The 22,376-nt window shown below is 38.7% G+C and overlaps 1 protein-coding gene across 10 annotated transcripts in view; it reads right to left on the bottom strand.

Moving 5' to 3' along the window:
* FUT8 (fucosyltransferase 8) overlaps positions 1-14,949 on the bottom strand; it is a 446,072-nt gene extending 431,123 nt beyond the window's left edge. For 6 of the 10 annotated variants that reach the window (XM_072629586.1, XM_072629585.1, XM_072629576.1 and 3 more), the window contains exon 1: positions 14,809-14,949. The gene's annotated coding sequence lies outside the window, so the exon portion shown is untranslated. Of the gene's footprint in view, positions 1-5; positions 298-14,808 lie in introns of all 10 variants that reach the window. The other 4 variants (XM_072629577.1, XM_072629582.1, XM_072629584.1 and 1 more) reach the window with 3 other exon arrangements.
* Between the last annotated feature and the right edge of the window lie 7,427 nt (positions 14,950-22,376).

The raw sequence follows: 22,376 nt of genomic DNA on the forward strand, positions 1-22,376 counted from the left end.
CCTACCTTCCACTGTTGTTGAGGATTTATAAATGAGGTGTTTGTTAAAGTGCTTAGCCCAGCACCTGGCATTGTAGGCACTTAATGTTTGTTCCCTCCATTCCTTTCCTTGATGACTTAAGATACTTCTTTGTAAATAGCATCTAAGTAATCTGTTGTCCGGACAAAAATGAAGTCAAGAATTCTTAATAGGGACAACCAATGGAAAATATAGAGTTCACATCTTGCAGGTTGTCAGCCTCTTAGGAATTTTGTTATATCTTTTGTGTCCAATTCTGTCCAGCAAATACACTTCAGTCTGTAATGAAAATATATATTCCTTTGAGTTACATGAAGTTAGGTAAGAGATGAGGATCTTAATGAAAATTTGAGAACGTGAGCTATTTTGATAAAATTATGAAATATTAAAATGATTATTTTTATTCTTTAAAGCCTAGACTGAAATGAAATAGAACCTGAGTAGGCACCAAACAGCTAGCTTGAATGGAGGTTTTTCCACAGTTTGTGCAGTGCTCAAGTAGATAGCCTAAGCCTCATGAATGTGAAAAGGGAAGCAGCTTAAAGTACTTTCTGATGGCTTATGCACAGATTGCAACCCAAGTAGTCGTTCTTCCTGCCCGCACTAACCTTTCCAGGTACTCCTGTAAATAATAAAAATGCCTGCATCCTTAGATATGGGAGAAGTGACAGTAAAAAGAATATACCAAATACAGTACTTCCAATGTAGAATACAGTAAATCAGCACAGCATATAGATTATCTGGGCACAGAGTCAGGAAGAACTGATTACAAATCCAGACTTGGACACTAGTTGTATGGCCCTAGGCAAGTCATTTAACCCTGTTTGCCTCAGTTTGCTCATCTGTAAAATGAGCTGTAAAAGGAAATGGCAAACCACTCCAGTCTCTTTGCCAAGAAAACCCTAAATGGGATCACAAAGAGTAAGACATGACTGAAATGAATGAAAGAATACAGTAAAACACAACATAATCAAATAACATGCAAAGTACCAAATTATTATTAAAGTTAAAACATACTCATTTTTCCTTGGAAGTTTTAATAAACTATTTTGCAAGAATGTACGACTAAGGATCTGCGAAATCAAAACAAAATTAGACCAAAAATTAAATGAAAAACTATAATAAGTCTGATGCACATTCTTATGGTGGCAAATCTTTGTCCTTTAAAGGAGGCTTTCTTTTTCTAAACAACCAATTCCTTCAGAGCCAAGTCTGGTGCATAAGGTTTTTGATCAAGCAGAATAATGCTATTTGGGGGGAAAAGCTATTAAAAATGAATACTGATTTTCTTCTCATACAACACAATGGCAGCCTTATTAGACTATAACTTTATAAATTAACATAAGATAAAATTCTTTTAGGGGTATATATATCCTCTTTCTCCTATTTCAATCTTGGTCTCTGACAGATGAGCTCCAGGTCTCCACCTCATTATGCCTGGCATCCCCCACTTTCCCAACATATCCCTACATGAGTTGCCCTCCCCGATTAGAATTTAGGCTCTTTGTAGCTTATTGACTTACCAGCTTGTATCTCTATTCCCAGTACTTAAGCACTGTGCCTAGCACATTTATCGTTAAGTTATTTTAGTCCTGTCCAACTCTTCATGAACCCATTTGGAGTTTTCTCGACAAAGACACTAGAGTGGTTTGCCATTCCCTACTCCAGATCATTTTTACAGATGAGGAACTAAGGCAAACAAGGTTAACTGAGTTGCCCAGGGTCATACAGCTAGCATCTGAAGCCTAGGACATATCAAGTGCTTAATAATAAATGCTTTCCCATTTATCCTGTTAAGTTCATTGAAAATCTGGTTTCAGTAGTCTATAGCCACTCAATGTCTTTAACTAACTAGTACAAGCCATATTCAAAGATGAAATATTAGTCATGTTTCTGCCTCTAGGAAAAATTCTTTATTCATTACAGACTTTTGTCATGAATTTTTTTAAATACCATACTTATATTACCCTGTGCTTTCAGCATAATCCCCTCCTCCAAACCTCCAATGCAGTTATTAAGTTTCATTTTCAGAGGGAGATTCATCTGTCTCCTAGAGATCTCTTAGAAACTAATCTCCTTTCATTCCTAGAAATCAAGGACAGCACAGTCCAATTCAACCCAAAGCAAAAAAGTATAGGGGGAAAAATAACGAATTTGGAGAAGACTTAAGTTGTAATTCTGGCTTTTATTTACTACCTTTATGTCCATGAGGTTATTTTACCTCTGTGACGCTCAACTTCTTCACCTAGAAAAGAAGTTTCCTTTCAGTTCTGCATCCCACAATCCCATGTATGGCCCCTGACCTAATGGTCAGATATTTCCCCAAATAGCACAATCCCATCAAACCAGAAAAAAGTAAAACTTTTTGTTGTTTCTCAGTCATTTTTCAGTTGTGTCCAACTCTTCGTCAGCCCATTTAGGATTTTTTTTTAGCAAAGATACTGGAGTGGTTTGCCATTTCCTACTCCAGCTCATTTTACAAAAGAGGAACTGGGTTAAGTGATTTGCCCAGGGTCACACAGCTAGTACGTATCTGAAGCCAGATTTGAACTCAGAATATGTCTTCCTGATTCCTAGGCCAGTGCTCTACCCATTGCACCACCTAGTTGCCTAGATGAAATTTACTTTTACTAATTTAACAAGTTAGTCAGAGACCTTCATCACACACTTTTGAAGCTCTTTGTCAGTACCAAGAGGTGGGCGTTGTTTCTTTCATTATTAGCTAGTCTTACAGAACTTTCCCCCTTCTGAGTCTCATCTTAATGGCTATGCCTTTCTCATTTGAAAATTCTAAAATTTACACAGCATTCAAAGATAATGTTAGGTTGGTGGTTTCCACATGCATCCTTTTACTAAATAAATTAATGAATGAAATTAGTCGTATCCAGGTTATATAAAATAAACATTTCCTGGTTCATTTTTATTCCCATAAAATCTTTACACATACAATAAAGCATTAATCATTGTACCATATTCACTTTAAAAAGAGCATGATTTTAGATATGTAAGGGACCTATCATGTCATCTAATACAATGCTTTCATTTTAGATGAGGAAACTGAGGCCCAAAGCAGTTGAATAATTTGCCCAGTCATACAGGTAACAAGTGGCAAGACTGGGATTTCAACAAGGAGCACAGAATCATAGAATTTCAGAGTTGAAAGGTTCCTCAGAAATTGATCTATACTCTAACCCATACCTGGAAAAAGAAGCTTCTCTACCATATACCGGCCAAGTAGTCCTCTAGCTTTTCCATGAAAAATTTCAATGCCTCTGATGCTAAATTCGATGCTCTCTCCACTGTACCATACTGCCTCCCAAAGATGAAGGGGTAAACATAATGGTAGTAGGCAGGTCACTCTCAAACTTTAAGTCATGCAAACATGACACCTGGGGTCAGAGGCAGAGAAAGATAAAAAGGGATTTTAAGTCTATCCCCAATGCTCTCCAAGACCCAGGAACTCCCTCTGGAAGTGAAGCAAAGTAGGCCAGTACTTGGGGCCCATTTGGGTGGGACTAATGGGGAAGAAGCTTCAAATAAGCACTGGGGTGCACCAAGCATCTGTTCAACCCCTAAGAAATGACAGAGCGGCCAGAAAAGTGAGACAGGTGTGTGGGGCAAGTGAAGGAAGGTCCATGAGGTGCTTGCTCCCTTTCTGATACTACTCACCAGTTGGAAAGAATTAAATTTTTTAGTCTCAATTGGATTTGATTTGAACTTTGTTTCTATTGAAAAAAAGTAGACATACCTGCATGGGAGTTGTACTTTAAATCATCAAACTAGTTTGGCCACTATTTCACATCCTTTCTTCTCTATCCTCTACTAACCTCACACAATCCTGGCCCTACAGTTTGGAAAACTGTCAATTAATTCTTAAGAGATTTGCCCATTTTAAGAGATTGCCAAAAAAAAAAAAAATTAAGACGGTAAAGTACAATCCAGAAAAGAAAAAGAGTTACAGAATGGATAGATTTAAAGGGTTTTTTAACTTTTTTAATTAAAAGACTTGTTAAAAACAATATTAAACAACACAACTAATTACATTTGCTTAGTAACTTTTTACATGTAAATTAATTTCGATGCAAAAAATGGAGCTTTTTCAGTCATTTCCACTAAGGTCCCACAAATCAGAATTTTTCACCCATTCACTTTTACTTTAGCTTTTTCATTTTGCATTATTTCATAATGGTCCTTCTAGATTTTGTTGTATTCCTTATAGGTGTGAAACAACCAAATTCCTGCATTTATGTACCACAATTTATTGAAGCATATTCTTTATTGTTGGATATTTGTTTCTTGAGTTTTTTGCAATTATACATTATAATGCTAGAAAAACATCACTGTTTTTCTATGACACTTTCAGGGCACAATACTCAACAATGGAATAACTGGATCAAAGAGTACAATTGTTTTGGCAACTTCTACTGCGTATTAATAAAATACTGTCCAAAAGGTTCTATGAGAATACCTCCAACATTGACTTTTACTGCTTTTAATTATTTTTGCCAGTTTAATGGCTGTGAGACAGTAACTCAAAGTGGCTTTATTTTGAACCATTCAAATCACATAATTTTATATCTGGAAAGGATAGCCATCATTTAATCCAAACTCCTCACTTTACGAGAGGAAACAGATATCCAGAGAGATGAGGTTTTGTTTTTGCATTCTGGATCGTATAGTTCATTTGTGATAGAGCCAGAACTAGAACTTAAGCTTCATTACTCTCTCCTCTCACTTCTTTCCATTACATTACTCCTCAGGCATAGTGGTATAGTAAGAATAGTATCTATCACAGACTCAGGACATCTAGATTCAGCTCTAAGTCTGTTTCCTCAGGCTAGGGGGAATAATAATACTCATATCATCAACGTTACAGCACTGTTGTGAAAGTGCGTCTTATCTTACATCTTAAAGTACCAAATAAATGTGAGGATTTAGTAGCACTGCTAAAGAACAATTAAATAAATAGATTATTGCTGTAAATTACTTAAGACAAAAACTAAGACTTAATTTTCACTCCTTGGAGACATAGTTTTAAAACTCCAAGAAAGGAAAAAGCTCTTTTAGCGACACTTCAAGAAGCCACAAATTTTGGCAATGTGGTATTCTTCAACCAATACAGACAGCAATGCCCTCTGCCTTTCATCAAATGATCTTTGAAAATTGCTGTTGCTGAAAAACCTCATCCCCAGTAAGCCCCTATGAGTGTAGTTAAGCTAGAAGAGAACAGATTTAAGTACGTGAACAAGGCCATATTCAAAGTCTTTCAGGCATGGTAGGACTGACAAAGCTTATGGTAAGGTGAGACACAGCCTTCAAGAATCCTGAGTCATCTTCACATGGCAATGAAGCATTAGAGTAGAGCTGTCATTGAGGTCCAAGAAGTTTTCCCAAAAATATGTAAAAAGATAAAAAATTCTGCTGTTTCTTCCTGATTTCAGATTCTTTTCCTTTTCAAAATTCCCAAAAGCTAAAATACCCTGCTTCTAAATAGTACGGAAGCCATTACAAGGAAGAATTACAAAAACTGAACATATGAAGTTTAGGGAACCTGTACCCAGTTCCATTGAAAAGACTTTGGTTATTCATCATCTTTCCCTTTAGATCCATCTGTACTGCTGTGGGTGGGACTCTGCAGTCAGTTACAGCTGATAGGTTCTCTCCTCTAGATCTGGTAAGTTGCTCCAGGTACAGAAGAATTCTTTGGAGATTTCATTTTCCTTAACATCTTTCTGCCACTATAATAAAATGATTCTGTTAGTGTTTAAGTTAAAATGAATATATTACTAATAACATATTAAAGTTTCTCTACATGTTTATTATTTTTAACTTCTTTAAGTAATATACATATGCTACATACCCTTTTTAGATTTAATTCAAGAGAGCCTAATATTTTTTGTTTATTCAAACATTAAAGATACACCTCCCTCACACCTCATTCTAAGAATATTTTTCGTCCTGGTAAGAAGTACCAGATTAACATTTCCAATGTTTGCTGCATCTAAGTGGAGTTTTATTTAAAAATGGAGCTCAAGTCAGTTGTGATTCTGTTTCAGAGATGACAGTAAGGTCCACCTTTGCCTCTATTACTTCAGAATTTCATTTAACTAGCATTAAAGCCCTACATAAGGATGTTAGCAAGAATAATTTCTGACCTTTCCTATTCTCTTTCCTCAACTCTCAAACTGCCTACTGTTCCAAGTTCCTGAAATCCTACAATATTTTCCACTGAAAAGATAGTGACGTGATCAATGTGAATACTGCCTCCATTGTTGCAGATCATAACCTCTCTGTACCTTAGTAAAACATTCTATTAAGTGAATTGCTGGGGCAGGAAAATTCATCACCTAGTGGTACAACCTTCTTATAATCAATCTCTCTGAACTTAGCGAGACTGGTTCTAGAACAAAGACAATACAATCACCCGGTCCACTCTTTAAGCCTTTTTAGCTTTAATAGCACTTGCTAGAATTTATGTTCCTCTGACATAGCTTTTGAAAATCCATAATGAGAAAAGTGGACTAGAATTTTAGTATAGGAAATTTACTAACTCAAATAAAAAGAAAAGCTATCCCTCTTTTTTGCCAAAGCTTTGCCACCTATGACTTTGATCCCATCCATACTTGCTCTCTCATTTAAGATTCTAGTTCTTACAATATATCCCCTCCCCGCTCACTTTCAATCTCTTCCAGTAGAAGGCAACCAAAGAGAAAAAGAAAAAGACAGGAGATGGGGGAAAAAGAAAGGAAAACAAGAGGAAGGAAGAAATAGATTTATACCATTCCTTACTCCTCCTCTTCAGCTAAGGCAGACCACAGATCTCCAGTCTTAGCATGCCAAATTCTACTTCACTTGAAGAAGGCCATCACAAACCATCCCCTCCCCCCAAAAAAATCACCCAAGTTTCACCCATTCCTCTCCCTACTGCAGCAGCTTAGGCAGTCCACTCTCTCTACAGATATATAAGTAGGTATTACATATCATCTATGTATATAGGTAAATATAACTTTTACTTGAACTGATATACAAAGAAAAATTTTGTATCCAAAAGATTTATCACTTCACAATTCAAAAAGGTAATATTTAAGCCCTTCCTAAAATTTGGCGTGGTGCAAGTCTACACTAATAATTCTGGTTAATGGTCTTCATCATATTTTTTATTAATTTTTAGTTTGTAACATTCGTTTCCACAAGATTTTGAGTTCCAAATTTTCTCCCCATCTCTATCCTCGACAATCCACCCCAAGATGGCATGAATTCTGATTACCCCTTCCCCCTTACTTTCTTGTAGGGCAAGATCCCAGCTGCATGTAAAAACAATTTTTAACATTTATTTTCAAAACTTTGAGTTCCAAAGTTTCTCCCTTCTTCCCTCCTTGATTGAGAAGGCTAGCAATTCAACATAGGTTATACATGTGTAGTTACGCATAACACTTCCATAATAGTCATGTTGTAAAAGACTAATTGCATTTCCCTCTATCCTATCCCATCCCCCACTAATTCTATTTTTTCCTTTCACCCTGTCACTTTTCAAGTGTTTGCTTCTGATTACCCTCTCCTCAAATATGCCCTCCCTTCTATCATCCCCTCCTTATCCTCCTCCCCTCTACTTTCCTGCAGGGCAAGATACCCAATTGAGTGTGTATGTCATCCCTTCCTTAAGCCAAATCCAATGAGATTAAGGTTCACTCATTCCCTCTCACCTCCCCCCTCTTCCCCTCCACTGTGAAACCTTTTTCTTGCCTCTTTTATGTGAGAAAATTTACACCATTCTATCTCTCCTTTTCTCCTTCTCCCAATATACTTTCACCCCTTAATTTTATTTTTCAGATATCATCTCTTCATATTCAACTCACCCTGTCCTATCTATCTATCTATCTATCTATCTATCTATCTATCTATCTATCTCTATCTCCTCCAACTACCCTAATACTGAGAAAGGTCTCATGAGTCACAAATATAATCTTTCCATGTAGGAATCTAAACTGTTCAACTTTAATGAGTCTCTTATTGTTTCTCTTTCCTGTTTACCTTTTCATGTTTCTCTTGATTCTTGTATTTGAAAGTCAAATTTTCTATTCAGCTCTGGTCTTTTCATCAAGAATGCTTGAAAGTCCTCCATCTCACTGAAGGAGTGATTCCCCTGAAGGAGTATAATCAGTTTTGCTGGGTAGGTGAATCTTGATTTTAATCCTAGCTCCACTGACCTCTGGAATATCATATTCTACGCCCTTTGATCCCTTAATGTAGAAGCTGCTAAATCTTACATTATCCTAATTCTATTTCCATAATACTCAAAATGTTTCTTTCTAGCTGCTTGCATTATTTTCTCCTTTACCTGGGAACTCTGGAATTTGGCTACAATATTCCTAGAAGTTTTCCTTTTGGGATCTCTTTCAAGAGGCAATTGGTGGATCCTATCCATTTTTATTTTACCCTCTGGTTCTAAAACATCTGGGCGGTTTTCCTTGATAATTTCTTGAAAGATCATATCCAGGGTCTTTTTCTGATCATGGCTTTCAGGTAGTCCAATAATTTTTAAATTATCTCTCCTGAATCTATTTTCCAGGTCAGTTGTTTTTCCAATGAGACATTTCACATTGCCTTCTATTTTTTCATTCTTTTCATTTTGTTTTATAACTTCTTGATTTCTCATAAAGTCATTAGCTTCCATTTGCTCCACTGTAATTTTTAAGGAATTATTTTCTTCAGTGAGGGATCTCCTTTTCCATTTGGCCAATTCTGCTTTCAAGGCATTCTTCTCCTCATTGACTTTTTAGACATCTTTTACCATTTGGGTTAGTCTATTTTTAAGGTGTTATTTTCTTCAGTGTTTTGGGGATCTCCTGTAGCAAACTGGTGACTCATTTTTCATGATTTTCTTGCATCTCATTTCTCTTCCCAATTTTTTCTCTACTTCTTTTAATTTTTGAAATCCTTTCTGAGCTCTTCTATGACCTGCCACCAATTCATATTTTTCTTGGAGACTTTGGTTATGGGAGCTTTGACTTTGTTGTCTTCTTCTGATTGTATGTTTTGATCTTCTTTGTCACCAAAGATTCTACAGTCTGTTTTTTCATGCTGTCTGCTCATCTTCCCAGGCAAATACTTGACTTTTTAACTCTGTCAAGATAGGACTGCTTCCGGTGGGAGTGGAGGTAGCTGTGGGTATACTGTCCCAGGCTTCAGGAGTTTTGTATTAGCAGCTCAATCCCTCAAGTTCTGTGGGCCCAGAGCTCCAGAAGCAGCAGTTACTGCTGTTGCTGCTACTGCTGCTGCTGCCACTGCCACCACCACCACCACCTCCTCTTTCACCTAGGTTCCACAGTTTTCCCACTGACCTTCTATGATGTCTTTGGCATTTGTGGGTTGAGAAGCCAGGAAACTGCCACAGCTGCCTGTGATTCAGTCCCTTGAGGCCTGCTCTGGACCTGTCCATGCTTGGCATGGGCCATGCCAGACTGCACTCCACTCCCAGTCTGGTATGATATACCCTTCTTATCAAACTTCCAGGTTTCACTCTACCATTTTGTGGGTTCTGTAGCTACAGATTTTGTTCAGAGTCATTTTTTACAGGGATTTGGAGGAAAGCTCAAGTAAGTCCCTGCTTTTACTCTACCATCTTGGCCCTGCCTTCAATTACATTAAAAAAAAAAAAAAAACTTACTACTCACACTCTAAGTTGAATTCTCTGTCTCTTGGCAATAGGTAGTTTGGAAACTAAAATATAAATGCAATTTTAAAAACAATCACAAAATTAGCCAAGATGATGTTTTTAAATCATAGCCTCTTTTTAAAAAAAGGGGGGAGGGAACTGTCCCACGCATTAGACGAATTTACTTTTCTTTATGTCTAGATTACTTCCAAATAGTCAAATCTTTCATTTATATTCATTATATTCAGAAAGTGGTTGCTTTTTCATTTAAAGTTCACATCAGGAAATGCTTCTGACAGTGCCAGTTAGAAAACAAAAATACAGCTTAATTTCCTATTCACATCTATGATTGTAACTGATGAATGCCTCAACATCTTTATTACTTATTTTATAAACTATGAACTTTATTTACACTTCCCATTAACCATGACTATAATAGAAAGAGAAAACAGTGGTCATCTAAAATTAAATCAATGTTCACATATGCCATTTTTTATTTTAAAAAATCTCAAAAATAGGAAACAGAAAATGCATGCACTATTTCAACATGATAATTAAAGTTCTCAGATTCTAATCCCTCAAAGGAAAAAACTGCACTGTAGCAAACAATTAAATATTGGTATAATATTAAAGGAAATACTGTCATGATGTGAAAAGAAACACTGGCATAATGCTTCCCAGAAAGAAAAAGCATCACTGCAAAGATGAAGCTGAAACACATCGGCAAGAGTCATAAATTCACATTGTTGCCCAATAAAATCATATTAAAAGTTCCCCCCAAAAAATTATCTTTGCTAAAAAAAATTCTTCTAAATGATACAAATAGCAAGAGAAAGTTTTCAGCAAGTACAAAAACTATTCATGAGAAATAATGTTCTGAAACTAATATACCTCTCTTTTCTACAGTTTAATATTAGGAATGGAAAACAGAATATTCTATTTCATTGGTACATGGAACTCTGGAGACAGGAAAGTCCCCCCCTTATAAATGCAGGCCAGCATCTTCTCTGCAATTTTAGAGTCTAGCCACTGAGAAATTAAATGACTTCTCCAAGACTACATAAGGAGGCAACACTTGAAATCCAGGTCTTCTTGAAATCCAGGCCTGTTCTGTTCTCTATACACTACACATGCTGCCTCTGAAGTTTAACATGGACTAGTAAAACCTCCACTGCAACCTGGCTAGTAATAGCATAATATTGTGAGTACTAATTTTTCTTCCTCCTAAAAATAAGGCTGAGTTTATTTGTATGCATGTATAAGTAGGTATATTCATATAAATAGATATCATAAACACACATTTTGCTTGGGCCAAAAACTCATACCACAAGGATAACATAGGGCTTAACTGTGTTACCTTTTTTTTTTTTTTTTTAAACATATGGGCAAAGTGGAAGGTCTTTAGTTTTGGCTGTAGTTTTTTTTGCGTGTGTGTCATTGGGGGGAAGTGACAGAGGTAGATAACTGTAAAGCAAATAAATAAAAATGTCCCCCCCAAAAAAGCTTTATCTTTTATCCTACATTCTTTTTAGTCCAACTTAAATTTCAGTTTATTATAATGGCAGCACAAGTAATTGAAAGTCTAACTAAAGGAAAGGAAGTGATAGCCCAGACTGCAGAAAAGAAACCCCACACCGTAGAGAAGATAAACATAAAGCATAGAATCTCCAGAAGTTCCAAAAGGAAATCCAGGATCTATTCCTCTATCAGCCCCACCTACTGTACTGAAATTATGACTGGAAACCTAAAGTTGCCATTAGAGCTAAGTTCAAAGGTCAATAAAACACTATTGATGCTGAAATGAAAGTCAAAGTCCTTTTTTGCTTTTAGACATAATGACATCACTGCTTTTAGCCATGTTTTTCAAAGATATTTTCTATTAGAAAACAAATAGAGAAACTGAGTTCTTTATTCAGGTAGATTAGTTTTATGTTTATTACTACAGATAATAAATTTAAATGAAGACAACTCTTTTACAATTTGCAAAATGTACAGTAATAAAGCATATTTAACATTCAAAGGATCATAAATTCACTAAGAATACTGTATAGCAAACCAAAAGTAACTATCCTAAAAGACATGCAAGGTAAAAAAAAAAATAGTCTAACAAGTTTTATAAAATTATGTTTACTTTACAGCATTAAACACATCATACAAATGTTCCTTGCTATTCTGTTGCCCACCAATTCTATTATACCTTAAAAAGGATACCTTGGTTTTGCTTTAAAAGTATACACTGATAATTATTTACGTAAAGCTTATTGAAAAGAATACAACCAACACCCTCAAATCTATCCCTTTGCAAATTAATATGCTAATATTTTTAAGATGGCTATCACCACCAGATTCTAGCCTTGATTTGGACTATCAGAGAAATAACATACTTCACTGGCTTACAGTTTATAAATCTAAAAAAATATTATAGACGACTAAATAACATTGCATTATATTCAAAAGGCACCAATTCAATTTAATGGGTCAGCTGGTTAACTCACTGCGCTATATTGCAGGAGGAAGCAGTTAGGAAGTGACCTTGGGATCCTTACTCTACAGATGTATGAGCAACCCAATTCCTCATCAAAAAAAGACCTATAAAGTTTCTGGAGACTATACAGATTACTCATGCACGTTGAATGCACTTGCTTATACACATTCTGATCTTTTAAACTATACCAGGCATGTGGTTAAAATTTCAAAATTATGGATTGGTTATTTTAAATAAAAGGTTATAAACTAGCACTAAGGACTTGGCAAAGCTTTACCTCTTTCCTTCTAGACTACAGACTTCTACTATATTGCACCAAGCACAATAACAAAACATGATCATACATTAAGTTCTTGATCACACATTCACAGCTGTTTTAAGTGAAAAATTAAATGTTTATTGTTTCTATTTGCTTTGCAAAATTTCACACCATAAAAACTAGAAAAAAAATTCCCACTATTTGTTCTATGGAAAACATACTTTCTAATACTTCTGATTAGTATTAACAAATAACTTAATATACAGAAAAATATGTGTTTTTCTACCTTTTTAATAATAATAATACTGGCCACAGGAAACGTTTTGGGCTTTTTAAAAGTTCCAACATAAATTAAGCTATACTTTGCTTTGGCACTAGCTCCCCCTCCAGACCATACTACTAATGTTGTAACTGCATTTAAGAAACAAACATGCTGCACTCACTGGTTGTACCAAGCCACTGACAAGTACCAAAATTCAACATTTTTCAAAAAATATCACATCAGAGTGCTTGAAATTTAAAAAAAAAAAAACCTGTACCAAAGAACTGCAGAAATTAAACAGAAAGATTCTTATAATCTCATCCATCTTAAACAGAAATGATATGCAGGAAAATACATCTGGACACTTACAAAATGATTTTTCAGTTAAATGCAAAAACTATTAAAAATAGAATCTTTCTACAATTCTACATTTCAATGAAATTAATCTAAATTCACTATTCCAATAAACTAGATTCTATCACTCCGTATAACACTTTCTACTTTTGTTTGCCTAATTCATTGCTTGATCAAAGATAAAGAAAATATTTTTGCATCTGTTTCTGCTATCTATGCAAGTTTCCTTCCAGCTGTTCAGCAAGCTCTTCAATTTAAGAATGCTGAAGTTCTAAAGCTGTAAAAGGAAAATGTTATGCCTCCAAAGCAACTTCAGTAGTTTTTAGATCCTTTTCATTCCTGATTGCCTAAATTCTTGAGAAACTAAACTTCTATGATTCACAATTTCAAATCTGGATTCTCTTAACCTTACCATTAAATGAATTACTCGTAAATCGTTAAGTAAATGCATTTTAATCTCCAAATTTTGTGCGATAATACAAAAGACTGGAGAAGCACTGATATTCACTTTATGGAATAGCTTTTGAAGGAAAAATTACTTTAGCTAAAGTAAAACCATAACTTTTTTCCAGTAAGCATAGAGAACCCCACAGTGCTTAAAAAGATTTAATTGCTTTAACAATATTTTCAACATAATACCTTTTAAAAATGTCACTACTTGAAGAAATCAAATATACAAACTTAACAAGAAAATAAAGAACATCTTTGATGACAAAAAAAACCTATTATGAAACCTACTTCCTTCATCCACTGGCTTTAAGCAAAAAATTAGCCAATTACTTGTGAGTTTATTTAAACTGTAATCGTCCTAAGGAACCCTAAACTGGCAATTGCAGGTCTACCGCTGCCGAATGGAAACTGTGACTTCACTCTCCCCAACTGGCTTAAATATAGTACGTGGAATTTTATGCACCTTTTTTTTAAATTTTCCTACCACCACCACCCCCAAACATAAGACTCAACCCTAAAAAATCAAACCAAGGTTAAACCCAGATGTGGCCAGTGCCGCCCAACTTTAGAGGAGTTTTATGCAGCGGTTCTCGGAGGATGAGCGTGCCAGAAGGTTGCCACCCCCAAAGTGAATTGTCAGTGAATAACAGGTGAAGCACCGGACCGGGCACAGGCTCCCAGGCAGGGCAAACCTCCCCACTAAAGATGATCAGCTCTTCTACCACCACCCCCAGACCTCCAGCATTCACTCAAGTTACCAGCACCTCTCCATTAAAAGGAGGTGGGAGCACCCCTCTTGTAATTAAAGAGAAGGGACTGCTCTCTCCTTCCTCCCCACCTGGGGTGGAGGGGATCTAGGGGCAGATTCACTCCCCCAATTTCCATTCCAAGCCCTGAAAGCTCGCTCGGTGATGCCCACCGGCCCGAGTGCAGGAGCTGAGTGGGAGGTGGAGAAGGGGAGGACGAGGAGCCCCCCCAACCCATCTCCCTTACCCCCTGGGCAGGATGCGCTCCTCCAAGGAGAGCAACAGCGCCCCTCCCGCCCCAGACAGGAGACGCCCCGGCCCCACTCACCCCAGGGCTCCCACACCTGGAGCTCCCAGAGCAGCGCCCCCACCAAGCCCCCAGCTCCTGGGTCCCCCGAGGGATAGAGGAGAAAAGGGGGAGGGGAAATCCTTTCCCCGGCTCCTTCCGGGAACCGCTGTTCGAGAGGCAGCCGCAGGCCCGGGAGGAGAGAAGCGGCCCCAAGTCCTCGGGTTCCCCGGCTCCCCGCGCTTTCCCCGGCGCCAGCCCCAGCCCCGCACGACGCCCCGACGCCCCCTTACCCGTGGAGGGAGGGGAGGAGGGCTCCGGCGGCTCGTCTCCAGCCACCGCCACCTCCGGCCGTCGCTGCCCCGGGCAGGGGGAGTGGGAGTGGGAGGGGTGGTGGCGTGGAGGAGGATGCTACTCCCGACTCGGGGAGCAGAGGAAGAAACGGAAACAGGAACCGCCGCCGCCGCCGTTTAACGGAGCCTTCGGCGCCACTGACCGAGGGGGAGCGCGAGGCGGCGCGAGCTGGGCGGACGCTGACAGCGCAAGCCGGCCACTGGGCGCGCGACCCAGAGCAGCGCGAACCCCATTCCTGGGGGGGGGAAGAAGGGAACGGATGGTGGGGCGGGGGTGGAGTGCGGGAGGTTGGAGAGGCTGGGAGAGCTAGGGGAGGGAAAAAAAACCCTAGGCGAGTCAGCCGGAGATAACGCGCGCACGCGCCGGAGCGGCTCCGACGAGAACGCAGGCTGGGGGAGCCTATGATAGCGCAAGCATGCGCGCGAAAGGGGCGCGCGCCCCTCTCCGTTCAGGGCCCGGCAAGGGTGCGCGTGCGCATGCGCCGGCCGCTGCCACCTACGGCGACCCTGGCATGTGCTGGGGCTTCTACTTCTTCCCCACTGCGTTTTTTTCCTCTTTTTTCCCACTCTCGGGTGGCGCGGCAGCAGCGGGAACATTCACGTCCGAGCCAAGTGGAGAAAATACTCCGAGACATTTCCGCAGTTCATCAGCCACACGTGCGCATGCACGCCTAGCCGAGCTGTAAAGGAATACGCTGTATTCATCCTCTACGAGACTCCCAGAGTACCCAGGAGGCGCGAGGAAAGGCTGCCCTGGGCAAAGCCAGGACTCCCTTGGGAAGGACACGCCGCCTGGGCTTTGCAGTGTTCTTTCCGTCTCCGGAAAATACAGGCACCTCGTGGCTCTGCGGGGAATAGTGGGCTGCTTGACGTACTTTGGCTTGGGCAGTGCTGCATCGGTCCCGCGGGACCCTGGTCCGCCGGCCCGACCACAGCGTGCAGCCTGCATTGCTAGGTGAGACATCCTTCTGCCCTCCCTGGGGTTCCATTGATTTAGAAGTACAATCCGCCCAAGCTCCCCTTCATTGTGCGGAGGCAAAGACGTTTAGGGGACACCTGGTGTGAGTTTCCTTCACGTGCTCAGGAGCTCCCCAGCCTCGCTTGGAAAAGCCCCTGGTAAGGGAGCAGGACCATCGCCACCTCTGGCGCTGCGAAAGGTTAAAACGACGCAGCCTCCACCACGCACACCTAAGGGAAGGGGCATCCTCTTTTCCTACAAAGCTCCCCGCCCACCCAGACATTTAAAAGTCCCGTAGCTGGCAAGTGAAGCGAGCAACTGTTCGCAGCTCCCGAGCCCAGCCGAGTGATGGGCTGCCTCCCCGGTCCAATCCGAGGAGTAGAGCCTGGAGGAGGGGAACTATAACTGCCCAATGAGGGGAAGGATACGAAAAGCGAGGGGTGCGGACCCGACCAATCAGAGAGCGAGAGAGTCTGAGTGGAATGCGACCGGCCCAATCAGAGACCCGGGTACCGTGGTCCTTTTCCAAACTCTGGCCTGCGAGCTCTGGAGTGCAACATCCCTGACTCTCGGAAGGGCAGGGATGAGTTGTAGAAGAGGAGGTCATTCCCTCGCTTTGAAAATGGGAGGCTGCACGATGTGATCAGGGTCGGCGCCCAGCAGAAAGCAGCTCCCTGGAGATGTTAGGTCCATGTGTGTAATCCTTGAAGAAAGGGTGGGCTTCAGATGGAGTGGCCCTCGGGATCAAGCCGCCTGCCTAGTAAGGAGTGTTGGATTCACCCTCCCAAACCTTCATGTGATAATCACACCCCCGGCCTCTAACTTCCAGTGCCTTCCACTAAGTATTTTACAGCCATTTTTAATGAGTTATGATTAAGAGGTGGAGTAACTTCTCCAAGGTTCTTTACAGCCAGAACTGGAATTGTGAAATTTCCAGACTAGCGTCTCGTAGCGCAGCTGGTGCCTCCGGCTACTCCGAGCTGCCAGACTGAATTCCCCACCCTTACTTCTCGTTCTTTAGAGTGGATCTGAGGGGGAGCAATTAAGTCCCTAGGTCTACAATAACCTTTCTAGAAGGCTGAAATGAAATGGTATTCTTTTACCATCCTTGAGAATGGCTGTAAGCCATTCATTAACAAAAGTTTTCCTGTCTGTGCCTCAGTTTTCTTGAAAATTTAGGGGGTGACTTTCCCCTGTTGGAAAAAAAAATGTTGTAACTTATTGCTTTTTGGTTCAATTATATCTTGGTTCACTTCCACAAGCGTTTAATTCCTTTATCTATTGTTTGTGAATTAATTGATCGATTATTTTAATTATAGTTGATTAATTTCTTTGAACGAATGAAGCTTTAAGCGCTTAACTGTGTGAAGAGCACTGTGCTTTTTTTTAATTTAAATTTATTTAAATTTTTTAAAATGACAAAGTCTCTACCCTAAAAAGGGATTTTACAACCTGTTAGAGTTTGAAGGGGGAAGGGGGAAGATGGAATAGAAAGAACCTTCTTGAAAGAAGGTCCAAACAAAGTAAATACTCAAGGAAAATGCCAGGCGGATAGAAAATTTGTCAAAGACAAATGTACATCTGAAGGTAACGTATGTTGCACAAACTTGGACGCTAGGTGGCGCAGAGTGGATAGCGTGCCAGGCATGGAGTCAAGAAGATTCCCTCTTCCTGAGTTCAAATCCGGATTCAGACACTTAATAGTTGTGTGACCCTGGGCAAGTCACTTAACCCCTGTTTGCCTCAATTTCCACATCTATAAAAATGAACAAACCATTTCAGTGTCTTTGACAAAGAAAAGCCCAAAAGGAATCAAGAAGAATTAAAAATGACTAAACAGCTACATGTATACTAAGTAGAAGGTACAAAATGAGGATGAATGTTGGTATAATTCCCATCTCCGTAGCCCTTTAAGGTTATAAAGTTCTCTACATACATTATCTTATTTGAGCCTCACCAGAACCCTGTGTGATAAGAAGTTATTACATTTCAATTAGCTTCTCTTTTACAGAAGAGAAAAAAGTGTCAGAAAAAGAATTCAGAACCTGGCCCTTCCTGACTTCCAATGCACTGCTCTTTCCATTACAGCAAACAGTATTACTACCTCCATATGATTTGAAATTTCCCCAGGGATTTGAGTCTAGGTGTGGCAACTAAATTTCTGTCTAGCAGGGCTGTGCCTAAAAAGGCCTTCTTGAAATATCCCAAAACTTAGTGACTGTTCTCAAATCAAGAGAGGGACAGTTTAGCATAATGGATAGAGAGTAAAACTGGAAGAGGGGTTAGTTTAAGATCCACCTCTGATACATGCTAAGAAAATCTCTTTTCTAGGCAGGCTTTAAAACCATAAGTTGCAAAGAAGGTGCCAACCTAAGTTGGTAGAGGGAGTTTTGAAATTACATACAGTCCTTGTTTCTTCAGTAGAAAAGTAACATTTGAGAAGAAATTTGATTTTTGAAGTTCTCAGTCCAGGAAGCTTTACTTACATAATCCACTTATGACTGCAGTCATACTGACAATAATAATAGCATTTATAAAGCACTTTAAATATTTCATTTATCCTCACAACCACCCTGGAAAGTAGATGCATTTGTTATCATCCCCTATTTACAAATGAAGAAACTGAGACAGGATGGTTAAGTGACTTGCCCAGGGTCTCACAAGTATCCCAAGGCCTAGTCCATCAAATTCTACCTAATGCACCACCTAGCTCCCTTAATACCTCTTCCAAACAACAATCACAACGTTTAAAGTCGCATCTAAGTAACTCTACCAGACAGTAATATTTGCCAGGACCTTCCAACATCTTGTATCTCTTCTTCCTCAGGTCATCCTTTTCTTTTTCTTTCTTTTTCATTTTTATTTTTTGCAGCCCCAAACCTCTCCCTCTAAGAGTCAGCTTGCTATCAGTCTGATTGTCCTAACTAAAGAACCTAAACCAAAATGTGTTTTTTTCTTCTCTTCACTCACATTTTAGCAAATTGTTCAGTATATGTTAATAGCTTGAAATGAAAAAGGATAAAGCTTCCATTGCAGTGGCAAGAAAGTAAGGCTTTCAATCTGTCTTAAAAAGGTACAGTTATACTACCATATCAACCTATTGGTTGTAAACCTTCAACATTTTTCTAATGCTAGAAGTTACTAGCTGATTAACTGCTTGCAACCAAACCACTTAACCAATTCAATAAGAACTTAACCCACCTCCCTTTCCTCAAATCCCACCCAAGTGTAATCATTTAAGGATTTAGTTGAAAGTCTCAGCTAGAAGACTCACGGGGATATTGGATATGGAGGTTTTAATTATATGTAAGTGGCTTTGGTGATCTATATAAGTGAGACTTTAAAAATTCAAATAAGCCTGTATCAGCTAAATAGTTAGCCTCTGGGCTGAAATGTAAAAGTCCAGGGTCTCAGCCCACTTATGTCTTTTTTTAAGGCATGGTTTTTTTTTTTAAGTTCCCGTTATTTTCTATGTTTCAGTTAATGGAGAAAGGTAATATCATTTATTTATTCTGAAAAATGCAGTTTTAGTCCCTTAACTGCATTGCCTAGAGAAAAATAAAACTGTCCAACCAGGCCTTCATGAAATGTAGACTGTAACTGCAAGGAATGTTTGTTGAATTGAAACAAAAGCGAAAAGCACTGAATTTTATATAGAGAAAATAAAAAATAGAAGTCCAGAATGTTATTTGTTTTCTCTCAGACAGTTACCATGACCAAATTCAGTATTAAAAAGACAGCATGGTATAGTGGAAAGACCACTGGTTTTGATTTACTAGTTGTGTGACCCTAGGCAAATGATTTAATCTCTCTCAATCCCAAATTCCTCATCAAGAAATATCTATTGAGTGTCTACTGTGTACAAGGCACCATGGTAGGCTTCCAAATCATAATGAATTAGAGATCAAGTAGATAAATGAAATTTGAGCTAAAAGATTTTTTTGTAATTAATGTTTACAATACTGTTAATAATATTACAGTTAATAGCATACTTTGTTAGTGTGTCTTATGTGTTCCATTTTGCACATTTTTAGAAATTAAAGACCATCATTGAATTTTTATGATAGTTGTCATTTGTGTCAGAGCAGTGTTTCTAATCAACTGTAAGTTAACATACAAACGATGTACCATTATTCAAAATAGGAAGAATGCTGGATTTATAGTCTGATGAGCAGAATTAAATTCCCAGTTCTGCCATTAGGTGCTATCTCTATACCATGGGTCACTAATTTAACCTCTCTGAGCTTGGTTTCCTCTTCTATAAAATAAAGGAGTTGGTTACTTGACCACTAAGGTCCTAGCCAGCTCTAAATCCATGATCCCATCATCCTATGAGTTGTCACTGCTCAGAAAGATGGTAGTACAATTCAAAATGTTCCTGAAAAAGTGGAGAAAATATTTTTATTATTTTGTTTTCAGTGTCCTACAATCACTTCCATATAACTTAGATTTCTTTTCCCTCCCTACCCCTCCTTCCCCCCTTCCTCCCTGAGATGGCATATGATTTTATATAAGCTCTACACATACATTCCTATTAAATACATTTCAACCTTAGTCATGTTGCGTAGAAGAATTAAAATGAATGGGAGAAATCATATAACAAACCAAAACGTAATACAAAAGAAAATGATCTGCTACATTCTGCGATCCAGTTCCATAGTTCTGTCTCTGGATGTGGAAGGCATTTTGCCTTAAGAGACCATTAGGGATATTTTAAGTGCTTGCATTGCAATGAAGTTCCAAGTCTACCAGAAAAAATCCTCACATACTGTGGTTGTTGCTGTGTATAAAGTTCTCCTGGTTCTGCTCCTTTCACTCAGTATCAGTTCATATAAGTCTTTCCAGGCCTCTCTGAAGTCTTCCTGTTCATCATTTCTTAAAGCACAATAGTATTCCATTACATTCATATACCACAACTTATTCAGTTATTCCCCAATTGATGGGCATACCCTTGATTTCCAGGTTTTGGCCACCCCAAAGACTGCTGCTATAAATATTTTTGTACATGTGGGACCCTTTCCCATTTTTATAATCTCTTGGGGATACAATCCTAGAAGCAGTATTGCTGAGTCAAAGGGTATGCACATTTTTGTAACCCTGTGGGCATAGTTCCAAATTGCTCTCCAGAATGGTTGGATGAGCTCACAGCTCCACCAACAATGAATTAGTGTTCCAACTCTCTCACATCTTCTCCAACATTTATCATCTTCTTGTTTTGTCATGTTAGTCAATCTGATAGGTTTTATGTGGTATCCCAGAGTTGTTTTGATTTGCATCTCTCTAATCAATAGTGATTTAGAGCATTTTTTCATATGACTATAGATAGCTTTGATTTCTTCCTCTGAAAATTGCCTGTTCATATCCTTTGACCATTTATCAGTTGGGGAATGACGTGTTTTCTTGTACATTTGACTCAGTTCTCTATATATTTTAGAAATGAGGCCTTTATCACAGATACTAGTTGCAAAAATTCTTTCCCAGTTTTCTGCTTCCCTCCTAATCTTGGTTGCACTGGGTTTGTGCAAAAACTTTTTAATTTAATGCCATCAAAATTATCCATTTTGCGCTTCATAATGTTTTCTATCTCTTGTTTGGTCAAAAATTCTTCCCTTCTGGAGAAAATGTTTTAACTTAATATCAATAATAAGCAATATAACTTAATAGCAGTTTTCAAATTACAAGCAAACTGATACACTCAACAATATAAAAAGTGACTTTAGGAGAACTGACAACACACAGAAACAGAAGAAAAAGATTTGGCAGTCATAGCTGACTGAAAACTGAATATGGATCAGTATTGTAGACTTGTTAAAAATATAAATGTTAACACAGTGCTTGGCACCAGAGTATGTACTTAAATAAATGCCTCTTGACTTGGTTATTAAGAGTAGCATGACACAAAGAAAAGAGAATAAAATCCTTTCTCAATAATAAGACTCTTAGAGCATTCTGTTCAGTGTTAGTTGCCACGCTTTTAAAAAGGTGTGGAAAAACTAAAACTTGTAAAGGGAGCTGAGAAAACCACTGTATGGTTTTATTTTTTTTAACTGTTATGTTCTACATAAATGTGCTTTTAATTCTTCAGAATAAAAAAAAACTGCAAAGTTCCTTTGGGAATCAAGTTGAGAATGAGTTGGAAGCTACCAAAGTAGATAGGATAAATGTGATTTAGTTATTTGATGCAAAATTACTTTTACCATTTTCAGCTTCAAAAAGAGAGAAAAGGAAGTTAGCATAGTAAGCATGGTTGCCAGGAAAAATACTTGTTTGGAAATAAATCATATTTTATGCAGAACTTTAGGATTCACAGCTTCTTATTCTAATGGAAAGTGACAATCCCTCTTTCTTCAGGCTGAAACCAGAGAGGTATGGAGAAAAGTTATAATTACGCTTGTTAGAATTTTACAGATACAATATATCATATTAGTAGTAGGTCTTGGATGGCACTGGATGGAATGGGCTAGTACAGGTAGAAGCAACTGGGTTTGGAATTAGGTAGAAGAATGCTCTTAAATCCAGAGGATAGAGCTCACTTCAGAGTACAGATGTT

The sequence above is a fragment of the Notamacropus eugenii genome, chromosome 1 (genome assembly GCF_028372415.1).
Source record: "Notamacropus eugenii isolate mMacEug1 chromosome 1, mMacEug1.pri_v2, whole genome shotgun sequence".
In the NCBI taxonomy this organism is placed as follows: Eukaryota; Metazoa; Chordata; class Mammalia; order Diprotodontia; family Macropodidae; genus Notamacropus; species Notamacropus eugenii.